Source organism: Peromyscus californicus, unplaced genomic scaffold (genome assembly GCF_007827085.1).
Source record: "Peromyscus californicus insignis strain IS unplaced genomic scaffold, ASM782708v3 Scaffold_23__1_contigs__length_62951481, whole genome shotgun sequence".
In the NCBI taxonomy this organism is placed as follows: domain Eukaryota; kingdom Metazoa; phylum Chordata; class Mammalia; order Rodentia; family Cricetidae; genus Peromyscus; species Peromyscus californicus.
The window spans coordinates 31,653,119-31,670,608 of record NW_026294534.1 but is presented as its reverse complement, the minus strand read 5'-3'; positions in this window follow the sequence as shown (position 1 = coordinate 31,670,608).

Sequence of the window (17,490 nt, the reverse complement as noted above, 5' to 3'; positions counted from 1 at the left end):
CTTTCCCTCGGCAATTGGTAACAGAACTGCGACCTGTAAAGTCAAGTTCATGTTCTCTTCTGGTGACAGCCATTGTTCGTCTTCCAGACTACTCTGACTGTGCCCTGTCTATATCCAACCTGTACCTCCATCCCATGCATACTGCCATCCTCTTAATGTCCTGTGCATGCTCATGTCCTTTTTTCTTCCAACTTGACATAAAATTTATGGCCAGGTCTTATGCTGAGTTCCTTGGTCACCTGTTTTTGGCGAGGCTGTACCCACTTTCCAAAATGAAATTGCTAAGGAATCCAGCCCTGCTGCTTTGGCTTGGATATGGTTTGAGGTTACCCATTCAGGGTCCATGTTCTATTTATTAGGTATCTTGCTGCTCCTTGCCACTTCTTTTTGATATCCAATGTTAATCTCAAATTCTCAGAATTACTTCTTTCCTAAACTTATCTAGCTTATGGCCATTTAATTTAGTAATAATTTGCTATCACATTTAGTGACAAATTACAGTTGCTCAGGTTCATTTTTGACTTCTGGCTGCTCAATTTTGATGGCTATTTCGTTCAGGACCCTCCTAACCAATTTTCCTGGATTCCTAATGTGTCCACCCTCAGATTGCACCACAGATATGACCTCTTCTTACCACCTCCGCAGCTATAGTCCTTTTCACTTGGATGGTTCAATGACATCCTAACTGTTCTCTATATTTGCACCCTTATGGCCATTTTCTGGCTACTCAATTCTCAATAGAGCAGGCTTTTGAAAATTGGATTACTTGTCTGTCAAACCTTGAAATTCATCTTTTTTTTACTTACTATGAAGTCCAAGATTTTTACAATAGCTTTCACAGTCTTCTATTATCTTCTCCCTCTTCTCATGTGTTACTTTTTTTAAAAAAATTCCTTATTAATCTATCCATTTCTTACTATTTCACTAATGTCCCCATGTTTGGCATCAGCTGTTTTCTCTACCTAGAAAAGTCTTACGCCAGTAATCTGATCAACAAATTTCTGTCCTCCTTTTCATCTTTGCTCAATGTTATTGTCTTAGGGAGACCTTGTGGTGATTAGTTTTCAATGTCAACTTCACAGGATTTATAACCATCATGGAAATAAATCTCTGTGAATGTCTGTGAATGGCTTCCACCCCTAATGTGGGGAGCATCATTCCATTAGTTGAGGTAAAAGACTAAATACAAAAGAGGAAGAGAACTGAGAAATATCCATCACTCTCTTCATCTTGACTGTGGAGGCAATGTGACCAACTATATCAAGCTTCTGCTTCCATGGCTTCCTCACCATGCTGGAACATATGCTTGAACTGGGAGCCAATGTAAAATATTACTTCCCCAAGTTGCTTTTGTCTGCTACCTTGCAGAAGCAATAAGACATATAACTAACATAGAAAATTGATACCAGGAGTAGGGTTGTGGATACAATAATTCTGGTCTTGTGCTTCTTAGGCTTTTGTAAGTGGTTTGTGGAAGGAATTTGGAAGAACTTGAAAGATCAGAATGCCAAGAGAAATGTCGACGTTGGAAGAACAGCTCGTTAGGTTTCAGAAAGGAACAAGCACTCTTAGATACTAATATAGAGGCCATTCTTGAATATTCTGCCACAAATCTGGTTACATTCTATCCATGAGCTAAAAATTTGAGTAGACCCAAATCCAGGGGCAATAGACTAATTTGTTTGGTTGAGGATATTTCAAGAGAGGATAGCATTCAGGCTTTGACATGGCTACTACTTACTGATATCTCCCATGTCTATAAATGAGAAAGAGAAAAATTGAAGCAGAAAGATATTAAAAACATGAAGTTTGTGGGGAAAAGAGTGTGAGAAAGTTTATGCTTACAGACAAGACAGGTGTAAAAGCAGCTGTAACTGTTAAAGAGGAACCTGGTGCTTTTCATTGAGACAACAGGACAATTATATCTGAGGTCTACATTTTTTTTTGTTTTTTGAAGTCTACATTTTGTAAAATTATAAGTTCTTTTGAAAGGAGAAAGTCTAAATTCAGACACCTCTGAAGGAATTACCTGTTTCTTGAAAGTAGCTGCACGGAGAGGTGATTCCCTGGGGTCATCACACAGAAGCTGAGGTAGCTGTGTTGTGAGGAGAACTAGGTTCCATCCTAAGCTGGCAGAAGGACTTGGCATCTGCACCAAATTGGTTTTGTAGGCATAGAAGATGCAGAAGAGGGAAGACAACAGGGTCTTGTGTTATAGTTTCAGAGAGTTCTAGCTTTTGAATTTAGACTGAATGTATTTTGTACTATGAGATGGCTGTGAGCCTAGGGATGGCTGTGAGCCTAGGGAATAAGGGGTAGATGGTTATGGCATAAAAGTACCTGAGGTCAGGCAGAATCAAAGTCCCTGCATAGAGTCTTTGAGAGGCCGTTGCATGAAGCTGTAGAGGTGAAGTCTATGTTGAAATGGAGACACCATGATGATAGAGATACAAGAACCGTGGGATGATGCTCAAGGAAGCTACAGGCAAGGAGTGGATCCAGCCCACGAAAGAGGTTTTGCATACTGCAGGCAGTAGGGTTAAAGTATAGGCCTACCCATGTTCTTCAAAGCCCAGATAATTGCATCAAGTGCTTTAGTTGCAGGACTGAAACTGCATGATTTAATGCTTACCTTGCTGGGTTTTGTTCCTGTTTTGGTCCAATAACTCTTGTTATTCTCCCATTCTTATCGTTTGTCACGGAAATGTTCTGTATCATCATGTATTGGAAATATGTAGCTTGTTTTTGGTTTTACATGAATTCACAATTAAGAGCTCCCCTTGAATCTTAGATAAAACTTGGAATTTCAACTTTTAAGCAGTTGGAACTATTAAAGACTATGAAGACCTTTGAAGTTAGACTGAATGAATTTTGTATTATGAGACGTCCATGAGCCTAGGGAAGCAAGTGGTTCTGGCTTAAAACTGATTCTTAAAGGGTCAAATTGAAAACGGAGTGATCTGGTTAATATTGGTTATCAATGTGATAAGATTTAGAATTACTATAGAGTCAAATAGCTGGGTACAACTGTGAGGTATTTTCTAGATTAAATTCATTGAGGTGGGAAAACCCAATCTAAAAATGGCAGCACTTATCCATGGGCTGGGGTCCTGGACTGAATACAAAGTGGAGTTGAGCAGCTGCATTCATTTCTCTCCACTTTGTGACTGTAGATGCAATGTGAGCAATGGCCTCAGACTGTTGTCACCATTAATCCCCAGCACGGATACTTGTATCTTTGAATTGTTATCCAAAATAAATCCTTCCTTAAGTCACTTTTACCAGGCATTCTGTCACAGCAAGTAACTGATACAGACCTGCATTGATTTTTCCTGTGCAACATTAATCTGACCTCCTACTCCATCTAGGATTCCTCATTTCCTCTTTACAGTAATTTTAAAATAGTCACTTTTCTCCCCATTGTGACAATACATTTGACAAATACAACTTAAAGAAGGAAGGATTTACCTTGGCTTATAAGTCCACCATAGAGAGGAAGACATGACCTCAGAAGCATGAGGCAATTGGATATTGTAGTGTTTTGTATGAGAATGGTCTACATAGGCTCATATATTTGAATATGTGTTCCCTATTGGTGGAACTATTTGGGAAGGTTTAGGAGGCGTGCCCTTGTTGGAGGAGGTGTGTCACTTGGCATAGGCATTGAGATGTCAAAAGGCTCTCACTGTTTTGAGTTAACCCTTACTGCCTCTTGATTATGTCTCAAGACGTAGACTCTCAGCTACTGCTCTAGAGCCATGCTTGTCTTCCTCCTGCCATGCTGCCTACCATGATAGTTGTAGACTCTAACCCTCTGAAACTGTAATCCCAAATTAAACTCTTTTATTAGATGCCTTGGTGCTGGTGTGTTACTATAGCAACAAAAATAACTGAGACACATGAATGGTATCTGCAGCCAGAAAACAAGAAGAGGCCTTAGGAGATGGTTCCATGGGTTAAAGAGCTTGCTACGTAAGGCAACATTCACTTAAAAAGTCAGGTATGGTGGTGCATGCCTATAACACCAGCCTTGTTTGGACAGAAAGAGTTGATTCCTGAGGCTTGTTGGCCACCCATTATAGCTGAAACATGGAGCTTCAGATTTTGTAAGAGATCTGTTTCAAAAATAAAACAAAACAGGGAGCAATAGAGGAAGAGTCTCAAAGCTGAACTCTGTGTTTTACACATGCACATACAGACAAGGGCACCATTGCACACATTTGCAATTACATAACATACACATGGGGGTGGCGGGTGATGAGTGCTGGTGTTCCGTTCTCTTTCCTCTTTTCCACCTTTTATTCAGTTCAGGACCCCAGCCCCTGGGTGAGTGCTGGCCATATTCAAAGTGAGTCTTCTTTCCTTGGTTAAGCCTTTCTGGAAATATCCCCACAGACATGTGCAGAAGTCTGATTCCTAAGAGAGTCTACATCCAGTCAAGTTAAAAATGAAGATTAACCATTGTCTTAGGTAGGGTTTCTATTGCTGTGAAGAGACACCATATGACAACAGTAACTCTTATAAAGGAAAAGTATTTAATTGGTTCCGGCTTAGAGTCCAGAGGTTTAGTTCATTATCATCATGGTAGGAAGCATGGTGGCATGTAGGCAGACATGTGCTGGAGAGGTAGCTGAGAGTTCTACATCCTGATTTGAAGAAAGCATGAAGAGGGAGTGACACTGGGCCTGGCTTGAGTATCTGAAACCTCAAAGTCCTCCCCAATGACATGCTTCTTCCAACAAAGCCACACCTCCTAATACTGTCACTCCCTATGAGCATATGGGGGCCATTTTCATTCAAACCATCACAACTGTCACACACCAGTTCTAAAAATATTAGATATTTTACTAGCATTTCTATTGTCTTTCCCAACTTTTAAAAGTAAGTTCCAGGCAAACAAAGATATTTGTTCTCATTCATAGCGGAAGCATCTAGAAAAGCCCCATGTCACTTTGCAGGTTCTCCATTACATGTCCTGAGCAGATGGACACAAATACAAAATTTCCTGATATTAAATTAAATCAGTTTTCAAAAATATGCCTGAGCTTGGATGGACACATTGAAGATACAATAAATTTTTGTAAATACTAATTGTTAGATGGTTTATCTCAGTTTGCGACTCTATTGCTGTGACAAGACTCCGGGGCCAAAAGCAACTTGGAAGAGGAAAAGGTTTGTTTGACTTATAGTTTATAGTCCACCATCAAGACAAAGCTGGCAGGAGCTCGAGGCAAGGACATGGAGGCAAAAGCTGAAGCAGAGACCATGGAGGAATGCCACTTACTACTGTCTTGCTGTCAGTGACTTACTCACTTGCTTTTATACACAACCCATGGCTGCCTGACCAGGTGTGGCACCACCCACAGGAAGTTGGGCCCTCCCACAGCAATCGTTCTTCCAGAAAATGCTCCGCAGACTTGCCTACAGGTCATCTGATGGAGGCATTTTCTCGTTTGTGGTTCTCTCTGCCCAGATGACCTAGCTTGTTTCAACTTGACAAAGAACGAGCCAGCGTAGTGTCTAAAAGCAGCCTTCAGGAAACACTGTATTGGCTAACAAAATGCTAGGCTGGTTTTGGATACTATGCTGCCATCTAATGCAGTAAATATAAATTACATAAAGTCCTCCTCTGCTGTTTCTGCCAGTGCAGCCTCTTCAGGCTTACTTCTGACTTTGATGGAGTCACAAAGACTTGAGGCGAATGTTCAACTAGTAAATTTGGATCCAGATCTTTAATTGCGTGCAAGTAGAAGCATGCAGGTGACTCTCTTGAAGTCTGAGAGTACCCTGCGTACAAAGCTAAAGCAGAATAAAAGATTTTATCAAATACAAATGTGTTTTCTCCGCTTCAAATACCATTTGCATAGGAAAAGGCAACAAATAACTTGAAGGGTTATACTTATATTTACAAAATAAACTTCTGGTTTGACCTTGGACTGACCTGAAACATCGGGGATTTCTTTTGCCATAAAATGGAGCCTAAAGGAAAAATTTACAAGTGACTCAGGGTAGGGGAAATGAAAAAAAACTGTATTTTGGTCTGTACACCTGGGCCTCTAAAATGGCTTACCCGAGGCTGGACTTTCGGGGGTAGTAGGCCACAATGGATTTTACTGAGAAGTGACTTTTCATGAAGCACCTAGACAGGACTCTAGGCATGGTTAAGCTTTGCCATGGCAAGCGAAGATGCTAGGACACGGACCTGATCACATGGGTTGGTTATGCAGCAGCATGATGGAACACAGGAATGAAGATGCAGTAACAACTTCACGTGTCATATAATATTTGTTGCCACAACTCTATTATCTGTTATTTTACATTTGCTATGCAGATGTAAGAATTAGCATCTTAAAAATGTTCCTTTATTTATAGACCATAACTAATGTTTTTATTATGCTTTATAATACTGTTAACTTTTTTGCTTATTTATTCTGCAGAGTTATTACAAAATCTCTGTCTTTTAGTGATTGACAATTTGAATGCCATCAGATACTAGGTAGAAAAGCCAGTTAAAATTCTATTCATACAGAAATATAGAACTGAGATGAGTACTCACTTTTCCTCAACAAAACCATTCCCTTTCAAGTATGTTCTTATGGTTATCTACATGTGAAATCAATCTGTAATTTCAGATTGTGTGAGATTTTGACTCGTCATTGCTGTGAGAGGTTCTAAATAAACCCCTATCTCTTTTGCTCCTTTTCAATTTGTTGGCCACGTCTGAGTAACAGTTCTGTTCGGTGTGGAAATGTATGCTGTTTTTGCAGTGGTGAGAACTGAAGCCTGGCCCTGGCAAGTGCTCTCCCCTTGAGTTATTGATCTCAGATGAAGCTCTGTCCCATGCCTATTCTCTTCACTCTTGTTCTGATCTCCAATATGTCCAAATAAATGAGAATCATCAAAAGGTAAGGAAATGGAAATTTTCTCTCATTGAAGCAAATAACTAAAGAAGATAGAATACATATAAACCATTAGGAAACAGCATGGAAAAAAGAGAAAAGCTGCAATACTGAAAAGCCTGATTATCCGTGTGGACTTTCTGGTTGGTCATGCTCTCATCAACGCAATATAACTTAAAAGGCTGGATCTCATAATGAATGAGTGAAATGTGAAAGAATTTAACATTTTAACAAGTAAGTAGAACAATATTTAGTTCATCACCAGTTGCTAGAATTATCATTGGCTGCTACATTATTACCAATAGAGAATACTGTCATCATCCAGTGTCCAAGAAGAAAAGAAGGTTGGCTTTATGTCAAACAGAGGCTCTCTTCCTGAACACAGTTCTATAAACAATCATGCCCTATAGCAAAAATACCCATTTACTTTTAACACTTCACTTAAAATATAAATTTGTTCTCAAGCCCAATTTCCAACTTTCAGCATTTCTTTCACGGTAAAAACATAATAGGATGTTTTGCATATCCATATTTGTGTTTTACATGTGATGTCTCTATTAGATGATAAAATCCATGGGGTTGGAGGGAGATCTTTTAAGCCCAGGATGGCAGTTCTACTGATTATTAGGCTGCCTATTACATGTTGTTCAGTAAATAATTGACTAAATTATTTGTGTCAGAATAATGATTTAATGAAGATGTGAATAAAGCACATGGTTCATATTCAGATATGATCTCTACTGTTCCATATAACGGTGTTAGAAATAATACACAAAGGAAGTAAATAAAAAGGCTTATACAGTGCAAACAGACTAATGGGAAGCTTCATTATCTATAATGAGTTATAACAGAGCTACATCCAATCATTTCCAGTAGGGTAGGACAGCAGAAATAGCAGATAACAGGGAAAGGTGACTTGTAGGCTAAAGCTAAAGCTACAGCTATCCATTTGGTGAATATAATGACCTTGAACAAGAACTTAGCTTCCACATGTTACATGTAGAAGGATGGAGATTGTCTGTTTGTCTATCTATCTATCTATCTATCTATCTATCTATCTATCTATCTACCTACCTACCTACTTCTATCTTTGCCATACCACTTATCCATTAATAAACTGTGGTCACAGAAATTTAATACTTATTCTTTTTTATTTTTGGTTTTTCAAGACAGGGTTTTCTCTGTGCAGCCCTGGCTGTCCTGGAACTTGCTTTGTAGATCAGGCTGCCTTCAACATGCCATGCTTTGTTGATACCCATATGGAGGCCTGCCAGAGGAGGAATGGATTGATGAGGTGGGGCACAGAGGAGAGGTGGGGGTGGGGATCGGAGGAGAGGGAGAGGACACTGTGGTTGGGATGTAAAATAAATAAATAAACAAATAAATAAAACAGGAACAATAAAATAAAAACAAAACAAAACCCAAATATGAATATTCTCATGTCCTTCTGTCAGGATTGACTCAGAACATTTCCTTGTTTTACTTCAGTGAGGGATAGCTATTAACACTTGGCTGCTCTTTTACAGTCTTTGTTTGGTTCTGCTTTTTCATCACTCCCTAATGATGTAACATTTCAAGAGTAGCTCGTGCCCTGGCTGCCTTACATCCCCATCTCATTCTGTATCTGCAGAGAGATCTGTAGCCTTGTTGCCCTCCTCGATTGATTTGCTTTTGGGGAGACAATAAAACCGAACAAAAACCTTTATCACAGTCACCTTTTGACAAAATGAAATGTTGTCAGTGGCTGCATCAGAATTGCCCGGTAGTCTCAGGGAATTCTTCGCTAGTAAGAAGGTAGACATCTAGTGGTTCCAAATAGAGCAGACTTGGTCTTCCGTAAAGAAACTGACATAATTTAAAGCATGCTTGTGAATGTGTCTAACCCCAGTCTTGTCTGCTAACATCCTGGTACTAATACTGAAATCTCAATTATTTTATATCTATTTAAGCTTTATAATTACACGCATGTCCATATAAAGTTTCTCCAAATGCTTTATGGATAATATCTATAAAATAATTTACCCTTTTAATAAATAATTAAGCATATCACATCCCCAGGCTTTGAATAAATAAGTAATGAGCAAGACCCATTTTTTTTCTTCTCAAATAACATACAACCCCATGGAGCAAATGTCTATGTACTGTTGTGGAATGTTAGTTTAAGATGTGTTACATTTGTTTATGCTGTGGAATATTTGTTTAATGATACAGAGATATGTTTCATTCTTTATGTTGCATTTGTTTGACCCTGTAAAGTTGTGTTACTTTGCCTGCCTAAAACACCTGTCTTAGCTCTAATAAAGAGCTAAACAGTCAATAGCTAGGCAGGAGAGAAGGACAGGCGATGTTGCCAGGCAGAGAGAATAAATAGGAAGAGAAATATAGGTCTGAGGGAAGAGAGAATAGTGAGGAGCGAGAAAAGAAGAAGGAGAGGAGGACACCAGGGGCCAGCCATTCAGCCACACAGCCAGCCATGGAGTAAGAAGGAATGAAAGATATATAGAAGAAAGAGAGGTAAAAAGCCCAGAGGCAAATGTAGTTAAAGAGAAATGGGATAATTTAAGTTAGAAAAGCTGGCTAGAAACATTAATAAATAAGAATAAGTCTCTGTGTATTTATTTGGGAGCTGGGTAGTGGGCTCCCAAGGAGTAAAAAAAAACAAACAAAAAACCAACTACAATGTACAAATTGCAGTACAGTATTATGAGACATGGTATGCTAATCTATAGAGAATGTTCTGGGTGCAAAGTGGACAGGATATCAGCTCTTCAATGGATGTGAGAGACATGTGGCATCATGGAAAGTCTGCTAAGAAGACTCACTATTGAATAGATATACAACCTAGAGGAAAGAGTATAAGTTTTAGTTGGAAAAACAAGAGCTTAAAACATGCAGATGATATCTGAAAAGGAATAAGAGGTGAGCATAGTTGGGAGTGGAAGGTAGCTTAGTTATAATAGCTCCATGATGTGTAAATTGTGATGCAGTGTAGTAAGTACTGTCCATAACTCATCTGGTAGGAAAGTCTCATGGTTTAGATTAGGCAGATCCCTGGTAGAAATCAATGTGAAAGACCCCCTGATGAGACACTCCATGTATAGATATGTGCTTGGATGTGGTGTGTGTTTGTGTGTATTTTCACAGAGATACTAAAAGTTGGGTCCAGAAAGGAAGGTGTGTAAAAGATAAAAAGGGAATAAATATGTAAGTGGAAAATTACACCTGAGTATTCTACTAATTTTGAATCAAATAAAAGGTTAACATGTTTGGAGATTCATAAGATGTGTACATTTCCTCAGTCAGGGCTTTGTTTGCAATCTCATAGCATCTAGCACTGATAATATTTGAGCACATATGCCACTGAGCAGAACATTTACTGGTTTGCAAATAAATGAGGAATGGATCTCAGGAGCCATCTGTTATGTACTTGGCTCGATGGTGTCAGAAAACGAACAACTCTTTGAGAAGGCTGTGGAGAGACGTTGAAATAACACAGAGTCATATTCCCAAGACTCAGAAGGGCTTAGAACTATTAGGTTCTTCCAGTTAATGGCCATTGTTTGTTTATTTTTAAACCTTATTTGCCATCAACTCTGTGATCAAAGATACAAAGAAGTAGGCAAATACTACTTCTGGCTTCTTTTCCTCCTTCCCGCTCCAATTTCATTCTGCTCATTGCCTGCCAGGCTCTGTGCTTCATTTTGAGGGTTTCAGGAAGACTAAGGCATGGATAGATTCTGACCTTGTGCAACTCCATTCCCTAAGAGGAAACATACAGGACCAGAACTAATTGATGTGCTATTTAATCAGTACTGAGCAAAGATTTGGGGAAAGAGAAAAGAACAGCTAATAATTACTATCTAAGCAGGAATGGAGGTGTTGAAGAATGGACAAGACTTTCGCCTTACTAGGGGGTAAGTTAACAGATGCAGACTTTAGACGGACCACATTCCCTTGATATTTAAAAAGGAGCCCACTGACTGTATCCAGAGAATTTGAACTTAAATATTAATGCTAAAATAGGAAAGGGATTAAATTCTAAAAAACTTGGAACTCTATCTGGGCCTGATGCTGAAATGAGGAAGATAAGGAGAAATAGTATCTTGATTGCTGCTATTTGGAAAATACTTAATACAATAAGTCTCATTTGGAAAGTCAGCAGGGTAGGTTTGGTATCTATTCATTTGTGAAAGTAAGGAAGATGGCACTTGGTGGGATGGCTCAGTGGGCAAAGGCACTTGCTGCCATACCTAATCATCTGAGTTTGATCCCTGAGATTCATGTGTTGAGAGGAGTTGTCCTCTGACCTCCACATGCATTCTATGGCACACATGTTCTCTTCTCCCCACACATAAACCAATAACTTCTTTTAAGAAGAAAGAAGAAAAATACCCAAAGTTACTCTTCAGTAACAGTAATACTTGGATTTTCTGACTATAGATATATGTTTAATTTCCATTGCTCATTCTTGCCTCTATACACCTGTCTTGAGCAAACACTGAATAAACATACACAAAAGAAGGTTTGCAAACAGAAGCATATACAAACAAATACATATACAATTTTACAATGCATATTTTATATTTATTTTTCAAGAAAGTATACATCAACATTGTAGAACTTTTGCCTGCAAGCCTAAGTAATATAGAAGATAAATGATGTTTAATTTTTCAAGATAAATACTTTATTAAATAATACATTAAAAATTAACTTCTCTAAATGGTCATTATCAGACGTGAGCATGGCTTGACTTGTGCTATTTTGCTTTATTTTGGGATGAAAGACCAGAAGGGTAGCCCGGACTTCTGGCAAGGCTCAGCCCATCTTGAACCTTCTCACTGAAAACCTTTCAGTGTATAGGTCACTTACTGTTTGCCAACACTTAGAAGTGTTAAAATCTCTCATGTCAACAGGTTGGGGATCTGGTTATTGAGCCAATGGGACATTTTGTTGACTTCATAGGGTTTTTACAAAGAAGATCAAAGGATGCATTATGTTTCAATACATAGCTTTATAAGACAGATGGAATCCACCTTGAAAGACCCATGACACTTAAGACCGGATTATCAAAAGTTTCAGACACTCAAACCTATTAGCTTGCTCAGCCCTTATCCTCACACTGTCAGCATGGTTTAGCCTCATTTATAGGGAGTGGACAGTCCAATTTGAATTTTAACTGCTGCCAAAGTTCAATCATAGGTTAGAGAAGTGGCCACTGAATTATGGGTTTTGACAAATGATGCCCTGGCTTGGGATGGGGATCTGTTCTCCCTAATGGTGTCATCACACAAATGACTAAATCACTTTGTTTGGAGGGAGGAAGAATTCTCACAACTTTTGGGAAAAGTCCAGAACTGGAATGATCCGCAGCTAGGTGGGAGCTGTACAAAACTGCCCTGTCTCTGATGAGAAAGGAGCATGAAAGAAAACTGCTCACTCTTTCATCTTCCAGGAACTCCAAAGGGATTTGTTTCTACCCACATCTAACACTGGAAAAACACACAACCTTTGAGTTTTCTCCCCGAAGCCTTGAAACAAATCACAGTGTTAGAAACAGATTAGTGTTCTTGAGTGTCCTTGTTTTATCAATGAAATGAAATTATGTCTATATGCCCAAAACTATTAACTACTAAAGTCCACTGAATTGTTTGTATTGTATTATTTTATCAATTAGAGCTTTGAAAGATGCCTTGTTTGATGATACAAGAATTTAAACCAGTTACAAGATATTTTAAAATGTAATTGTCAATTTCATAATGTACACAAAGTCACATGAATTTGCCACATGTGTGTGTGTGTGTGTGTGTACACATGTGTGTGTATATGTAAACTTTTTTATATGATGCTGCAGAGTAAAATAGTTTGAATTTTATAATGTGATGCTTTAATATGTACAAAAAGATGAAAAAACTTTTCTTATACTTTCCAATGAGTAATTGGTTTCATTAGACATTATCTCAAATGGACACTTTTTTTTCGTTCATTTCTTACTGATTCATCTATTATAAACTAAAGCCTGTAAAAAAAAAACCAAATTAAATAGTTGTGTGTTATATTTGAACATACCAGGCACTGAATTAAGTATACAAACATTTAATCTCTACAAATTATACATTTTTCCTTTACATTCTGTAGTACTTTTGAAAAACTACTCTCTCTCTCTCTTTCTCTCTCTCTCTATATATATACACTTATAAAATATATAAAGAATATATGTACACATATATGTACATATATTCTTTATAAATTTTCTAATAATAAAAATTGGTTACCATACACACTAAGTTTAGTTTACATTGCACAATAATTTATGTTATTTTGGTGTTAAAGTAAAAAAAGCCTGTATTTTCTTATTTTAGTTAGGAGCAACTGTGAGTTCTTGCATTGTCTTAATGCAAACTTTCTTTCCCATATGTTGCCAGCTACATTCCATAATTAAACATTGAAGGGAGCCGTTAGAAGGGAGCCGTTTTGCTTGTCTGCTCTCCTTAGGGGCCCCCACTTTGTAAAGCTCTCTTTTCCACTTCTTGTGGGGATCGATCAAGAGAAGACAAGGAGGTGAGGGGCATCCACCCATCCGACAGGTGTGTAGGTGAGAGAAGTCCCTGTCTCCCTTTGTTGGCAGCTGGGAATGTGCAGGTGTGAGCAGCAGCAGCATCTGATAGTCAGGCTTTGGATGTGTCAGGTGGAGACCTTACACTAAAGGAAAGGGGAAAACCTCTCATAACTTTGTTGTCTAGCCTGAGAAGCATAAAACAGCTTTTTTGTGTGTTTTTTTTTAAAGCTAGGTTTAAAGCTGTAAAGCTTGGTGTGGCTTCACCTGTCAAGCTTATAGATAAAAGTCTTGTTTTAACTTGACCCAAACCAGATCCAGTTTATTCCCTATTTAGAAAAACATTGAGCGATTTTGAATAGAAAACGAAGTAGAGGTTCTAAGAGCTTTTGGGCAGGGATGACCTCTTGCTGGAGTTGGAAAATAGACCACCTTAACTCATTTTCATTTGTTCTGAGACTTCACGTTGAAACTATAATTGTTCTTTGCTTTTTATCACACGACCCTTCACTTTAAATGAAGACATATGTAGTGTTAGGTCAGAGATGCTGAAAAGCCTCCCGCTTCAAAACCCAGGCGTTATCTTTGGTATCTCTTGGTTGTCCTGGCTCCCATCCAGCTGTCACTTCTTTTCCATGATTCATTCAGATAATGTTAACCAGCTGCCGATTGAAAAATCTATCATGCCTGGAGTTCATTGCCACTTTCTTGTTCGAACTCTAATAAACAAAGCAAAACAACCCCTCAAAGCCAGTGAACCCCGTTCTTTCTGTGTGTGTTATTGTCATTCTGCAATCAAGGTGAGATTATGTCCACTAAGGTTTCAGTTATCTCCTTGTCTGGATACAACCCTAAGAGAAAAAAAAAATTCTTTTTTTTTTAATCATCTCGTGGAGAAGTATTAGAAAGGTTTCCAAGGCTCCAGGTGACAACAAACATTTCTCTAAATATCTTTTATATCACACATTTTTTAATGAGCTAATATAGCTGTCTCTCTCATTCCAGAGAAAAGGCTCAACAAATGCAAGAATTTGACAAATTGGAAAGGATTCATCTCTTTAAGTAAATTAAGTTATATCTTACACCATAAAGACTGTAGTGAAAGACTTTACATGAAAAAACTTAAAAACATTATTTATGTATTTTAATATTCAATTTTCACATAATACAATTATAAAAAATTAATTCTAGAGTATGCTAAAATGTTCATCTGAAAATTGAATGACAAGACATATAAGATAAAAGCTGATTTTTTGCTTACTCTGTGCCAAAGCACCTTGAGATATATATATACATATATATATATATACACACATACATATATATGTGTATATATTACACCCATATATATAAATGAATGAGTAAAAGAAAATTGAAACTAGTTGAGTTTTAGTAATTGCAGCCATCTAAGTAGTAAGGTAATAAGATGTTAAAACTAATTATATTTTCAGGTTAGAGTATATTCATTAACAAAATATGTATTGGATTGACTTTGTTTACATACACACACGCACACACACACACACAGAAAGAGAGACAGATAGACAGAGAGAGAGAGGGAGGGAAGAAGAGAGACAGAGACACACAGAGAGAGTGCACGTGTACTTTTAGAGTTAAAATAAACTGATGAACTGAATTTGCTACATTATGATCTTCCTAGGTTCTTGAAATGGATCCTTTTACTTAATTGTCAGAACAACTGGAGTAGATACTGTTATTATTGCTCCCATCCTACACTTACATAATGAAGAGATTGAAGGCTACTGATTTTACAAGCAAGCAGAGAATTCAGGGTTTAAATACAGCTCTCTCTCACTGTGAAACCATGGTTGTGTTGATATCATGCATTCTTTCTTGGCAGAGAAATTTTCACTGTATGGACTTGAATGTATAGGATCTTCAGGGTTAGGGGTTAAATTTAGATGGAACCTTGGATGTGTTGTAAAAAATTTCCATATTGCCAGGTGGTGGTCAGTGGTGCATGCCTTTAATCCCAGCACTTGGGAGGCAGAGGCAGGTGGATCTCTGTGAGTTCAAGGCCAGCCTGGTCTACAGAGCGAGATCCAGGACAGGCACCAAAACTACACAGAGAAACACTGTCTCGAAAAACAAACAAACAAACAAAAAGTCCATATTTTGCTTAACTGAAGCTACCATGAAATTCTTTATCTTATCACTGTCATCTTCTAAGATTATAAAGCGTCAAAAGCAGTTAATTAAGGAACCTAGTTTCGTTATGGAGGTTTTATTGTACGGTGGACTTAACTACTGCATGTTGACTATATTGGTAAGTGAGAAGAGGCGGGAAGGATGGCCCTTCCAGTTTTAAACAATGCCTGCACATATTCTGGCTTTACCATTGGTTGACTTTGGTGACAACCATTTGTCCAAGTTTGTGTCTCTGGAAATGTTACTATGTGCCAAGATTTCTTATTAATTTTGTGATTATTTTTAAGGATTTTGTCTTCCAGTTTAGTATATTAAGTTATGGGGAACATGACCTGAGTTGTAGGTAGACTGAAAATGTTAAAATAGTTAAATATAAACTGAGAAGACCTTTGTCTTGCTTACAAAAGAATTAAATATTTCATCCCTAGGTTTTTTTGTTTTTTTTTTTTTCGAGACAGGGTTTCTCTGTAGTTTTTTGGTGCCTGTCCTGAATCTCACTCTGTAGACCAGGTTGGCCTCGAACTCACTGAGATCCTCCTGGTTCTACCTCCCGAGTGCTGGTATTAAAGGCGTGTGCCACCACTGCCTCACTTCATCCCTAGTTTTAATTCAATATTTCCTAATTATATCCTGATTTATTTTTCCACATTTACTGCTATATCTTTCATAGTAAGCCTATAACGTCTATTGATTAACATAAATTTTATGAAACCATTACTGTCCATCAAAATGACATATGGCTTTTGTATTCAGGTCATTCAGTTTAGTACCTTTGAAATATACTAACTTTAAATAAATCTTTTTTTGATCCAGTTTATTCTATTCTTTTAGCCAGGCTTCAATCTTTGTTATATAGTTCACATACAAATAGGCTAACAAATCTAATCATTTTTTATCATACATTGCTAAGCCTTTTATTCACTTTCATACTTAATTGTTAAGTAGATATCATATATGATATTGGTGTGTTTATAAACCTATGTTACTTTATCAGTTTTTCAGTTTTCCAGGATATTTGAAGCAAATGTCAGGTGTTTTTCTCCAAACTATGTTGCATTACATTAAATAATTTATTGGCTAAGGTTCTATGCAAATGCCTTCTGGTAATATGACAGGTCTTGTTAATTGAATGTGTTCGACTATGTATGTAGGCGTTTTCTTTACTTCCAATAAGATTTTCTCTTAACTTTTCCTAAAACTGATGACTGTCTTCATCAGTCTCTCGTTTCCTATTTTTGAAGTGAAGTTTGTTCATAAGAGAACCCATAATATTGTGTTCTTTTGAATCTGTAACATGGAGCCAACAAATTGGCTCAGCAGGTAAAGGTGCTTGTCTCCCAGCCTGATGCTGTGAGTGCCATCTCCAGGATCTACAAGATGGAAGGAAGAACTTAGTCCTGTGAGTGGTCCTCTGACTTCCATATGTGCACAGTGGCTCATACACACATACACACACACACACACACACACACACACACACACACACACTCATACACACACACACACACACACACACACACACACACACACACACACACACAAATAAATAAATAAATAAATACCCAACACAAACCAAACCAAACAAAAGCAAACAAAACCCTACAACAGAACAAACCCTTTGATAACAGACAACTAATGTCTCACTGAGAGTCCCTGGTCTGGCAACTGAGCACTGGCGACTCAGCTTCCAGCTGATCCAGGTGAAGCTAGATATGCACACTTTTATCTGGAATCTTCTAAAACTTAAGGATCATCAATGAACTAAAATGTTAAGCATATTGCTTGCTAGAATGAATGAAATCTTACCCGGCTCCAGTTTGTGACAATTTGTCATGGTTTTCTTTTCTTGTGCTTTTGTTGTTTGTTTAT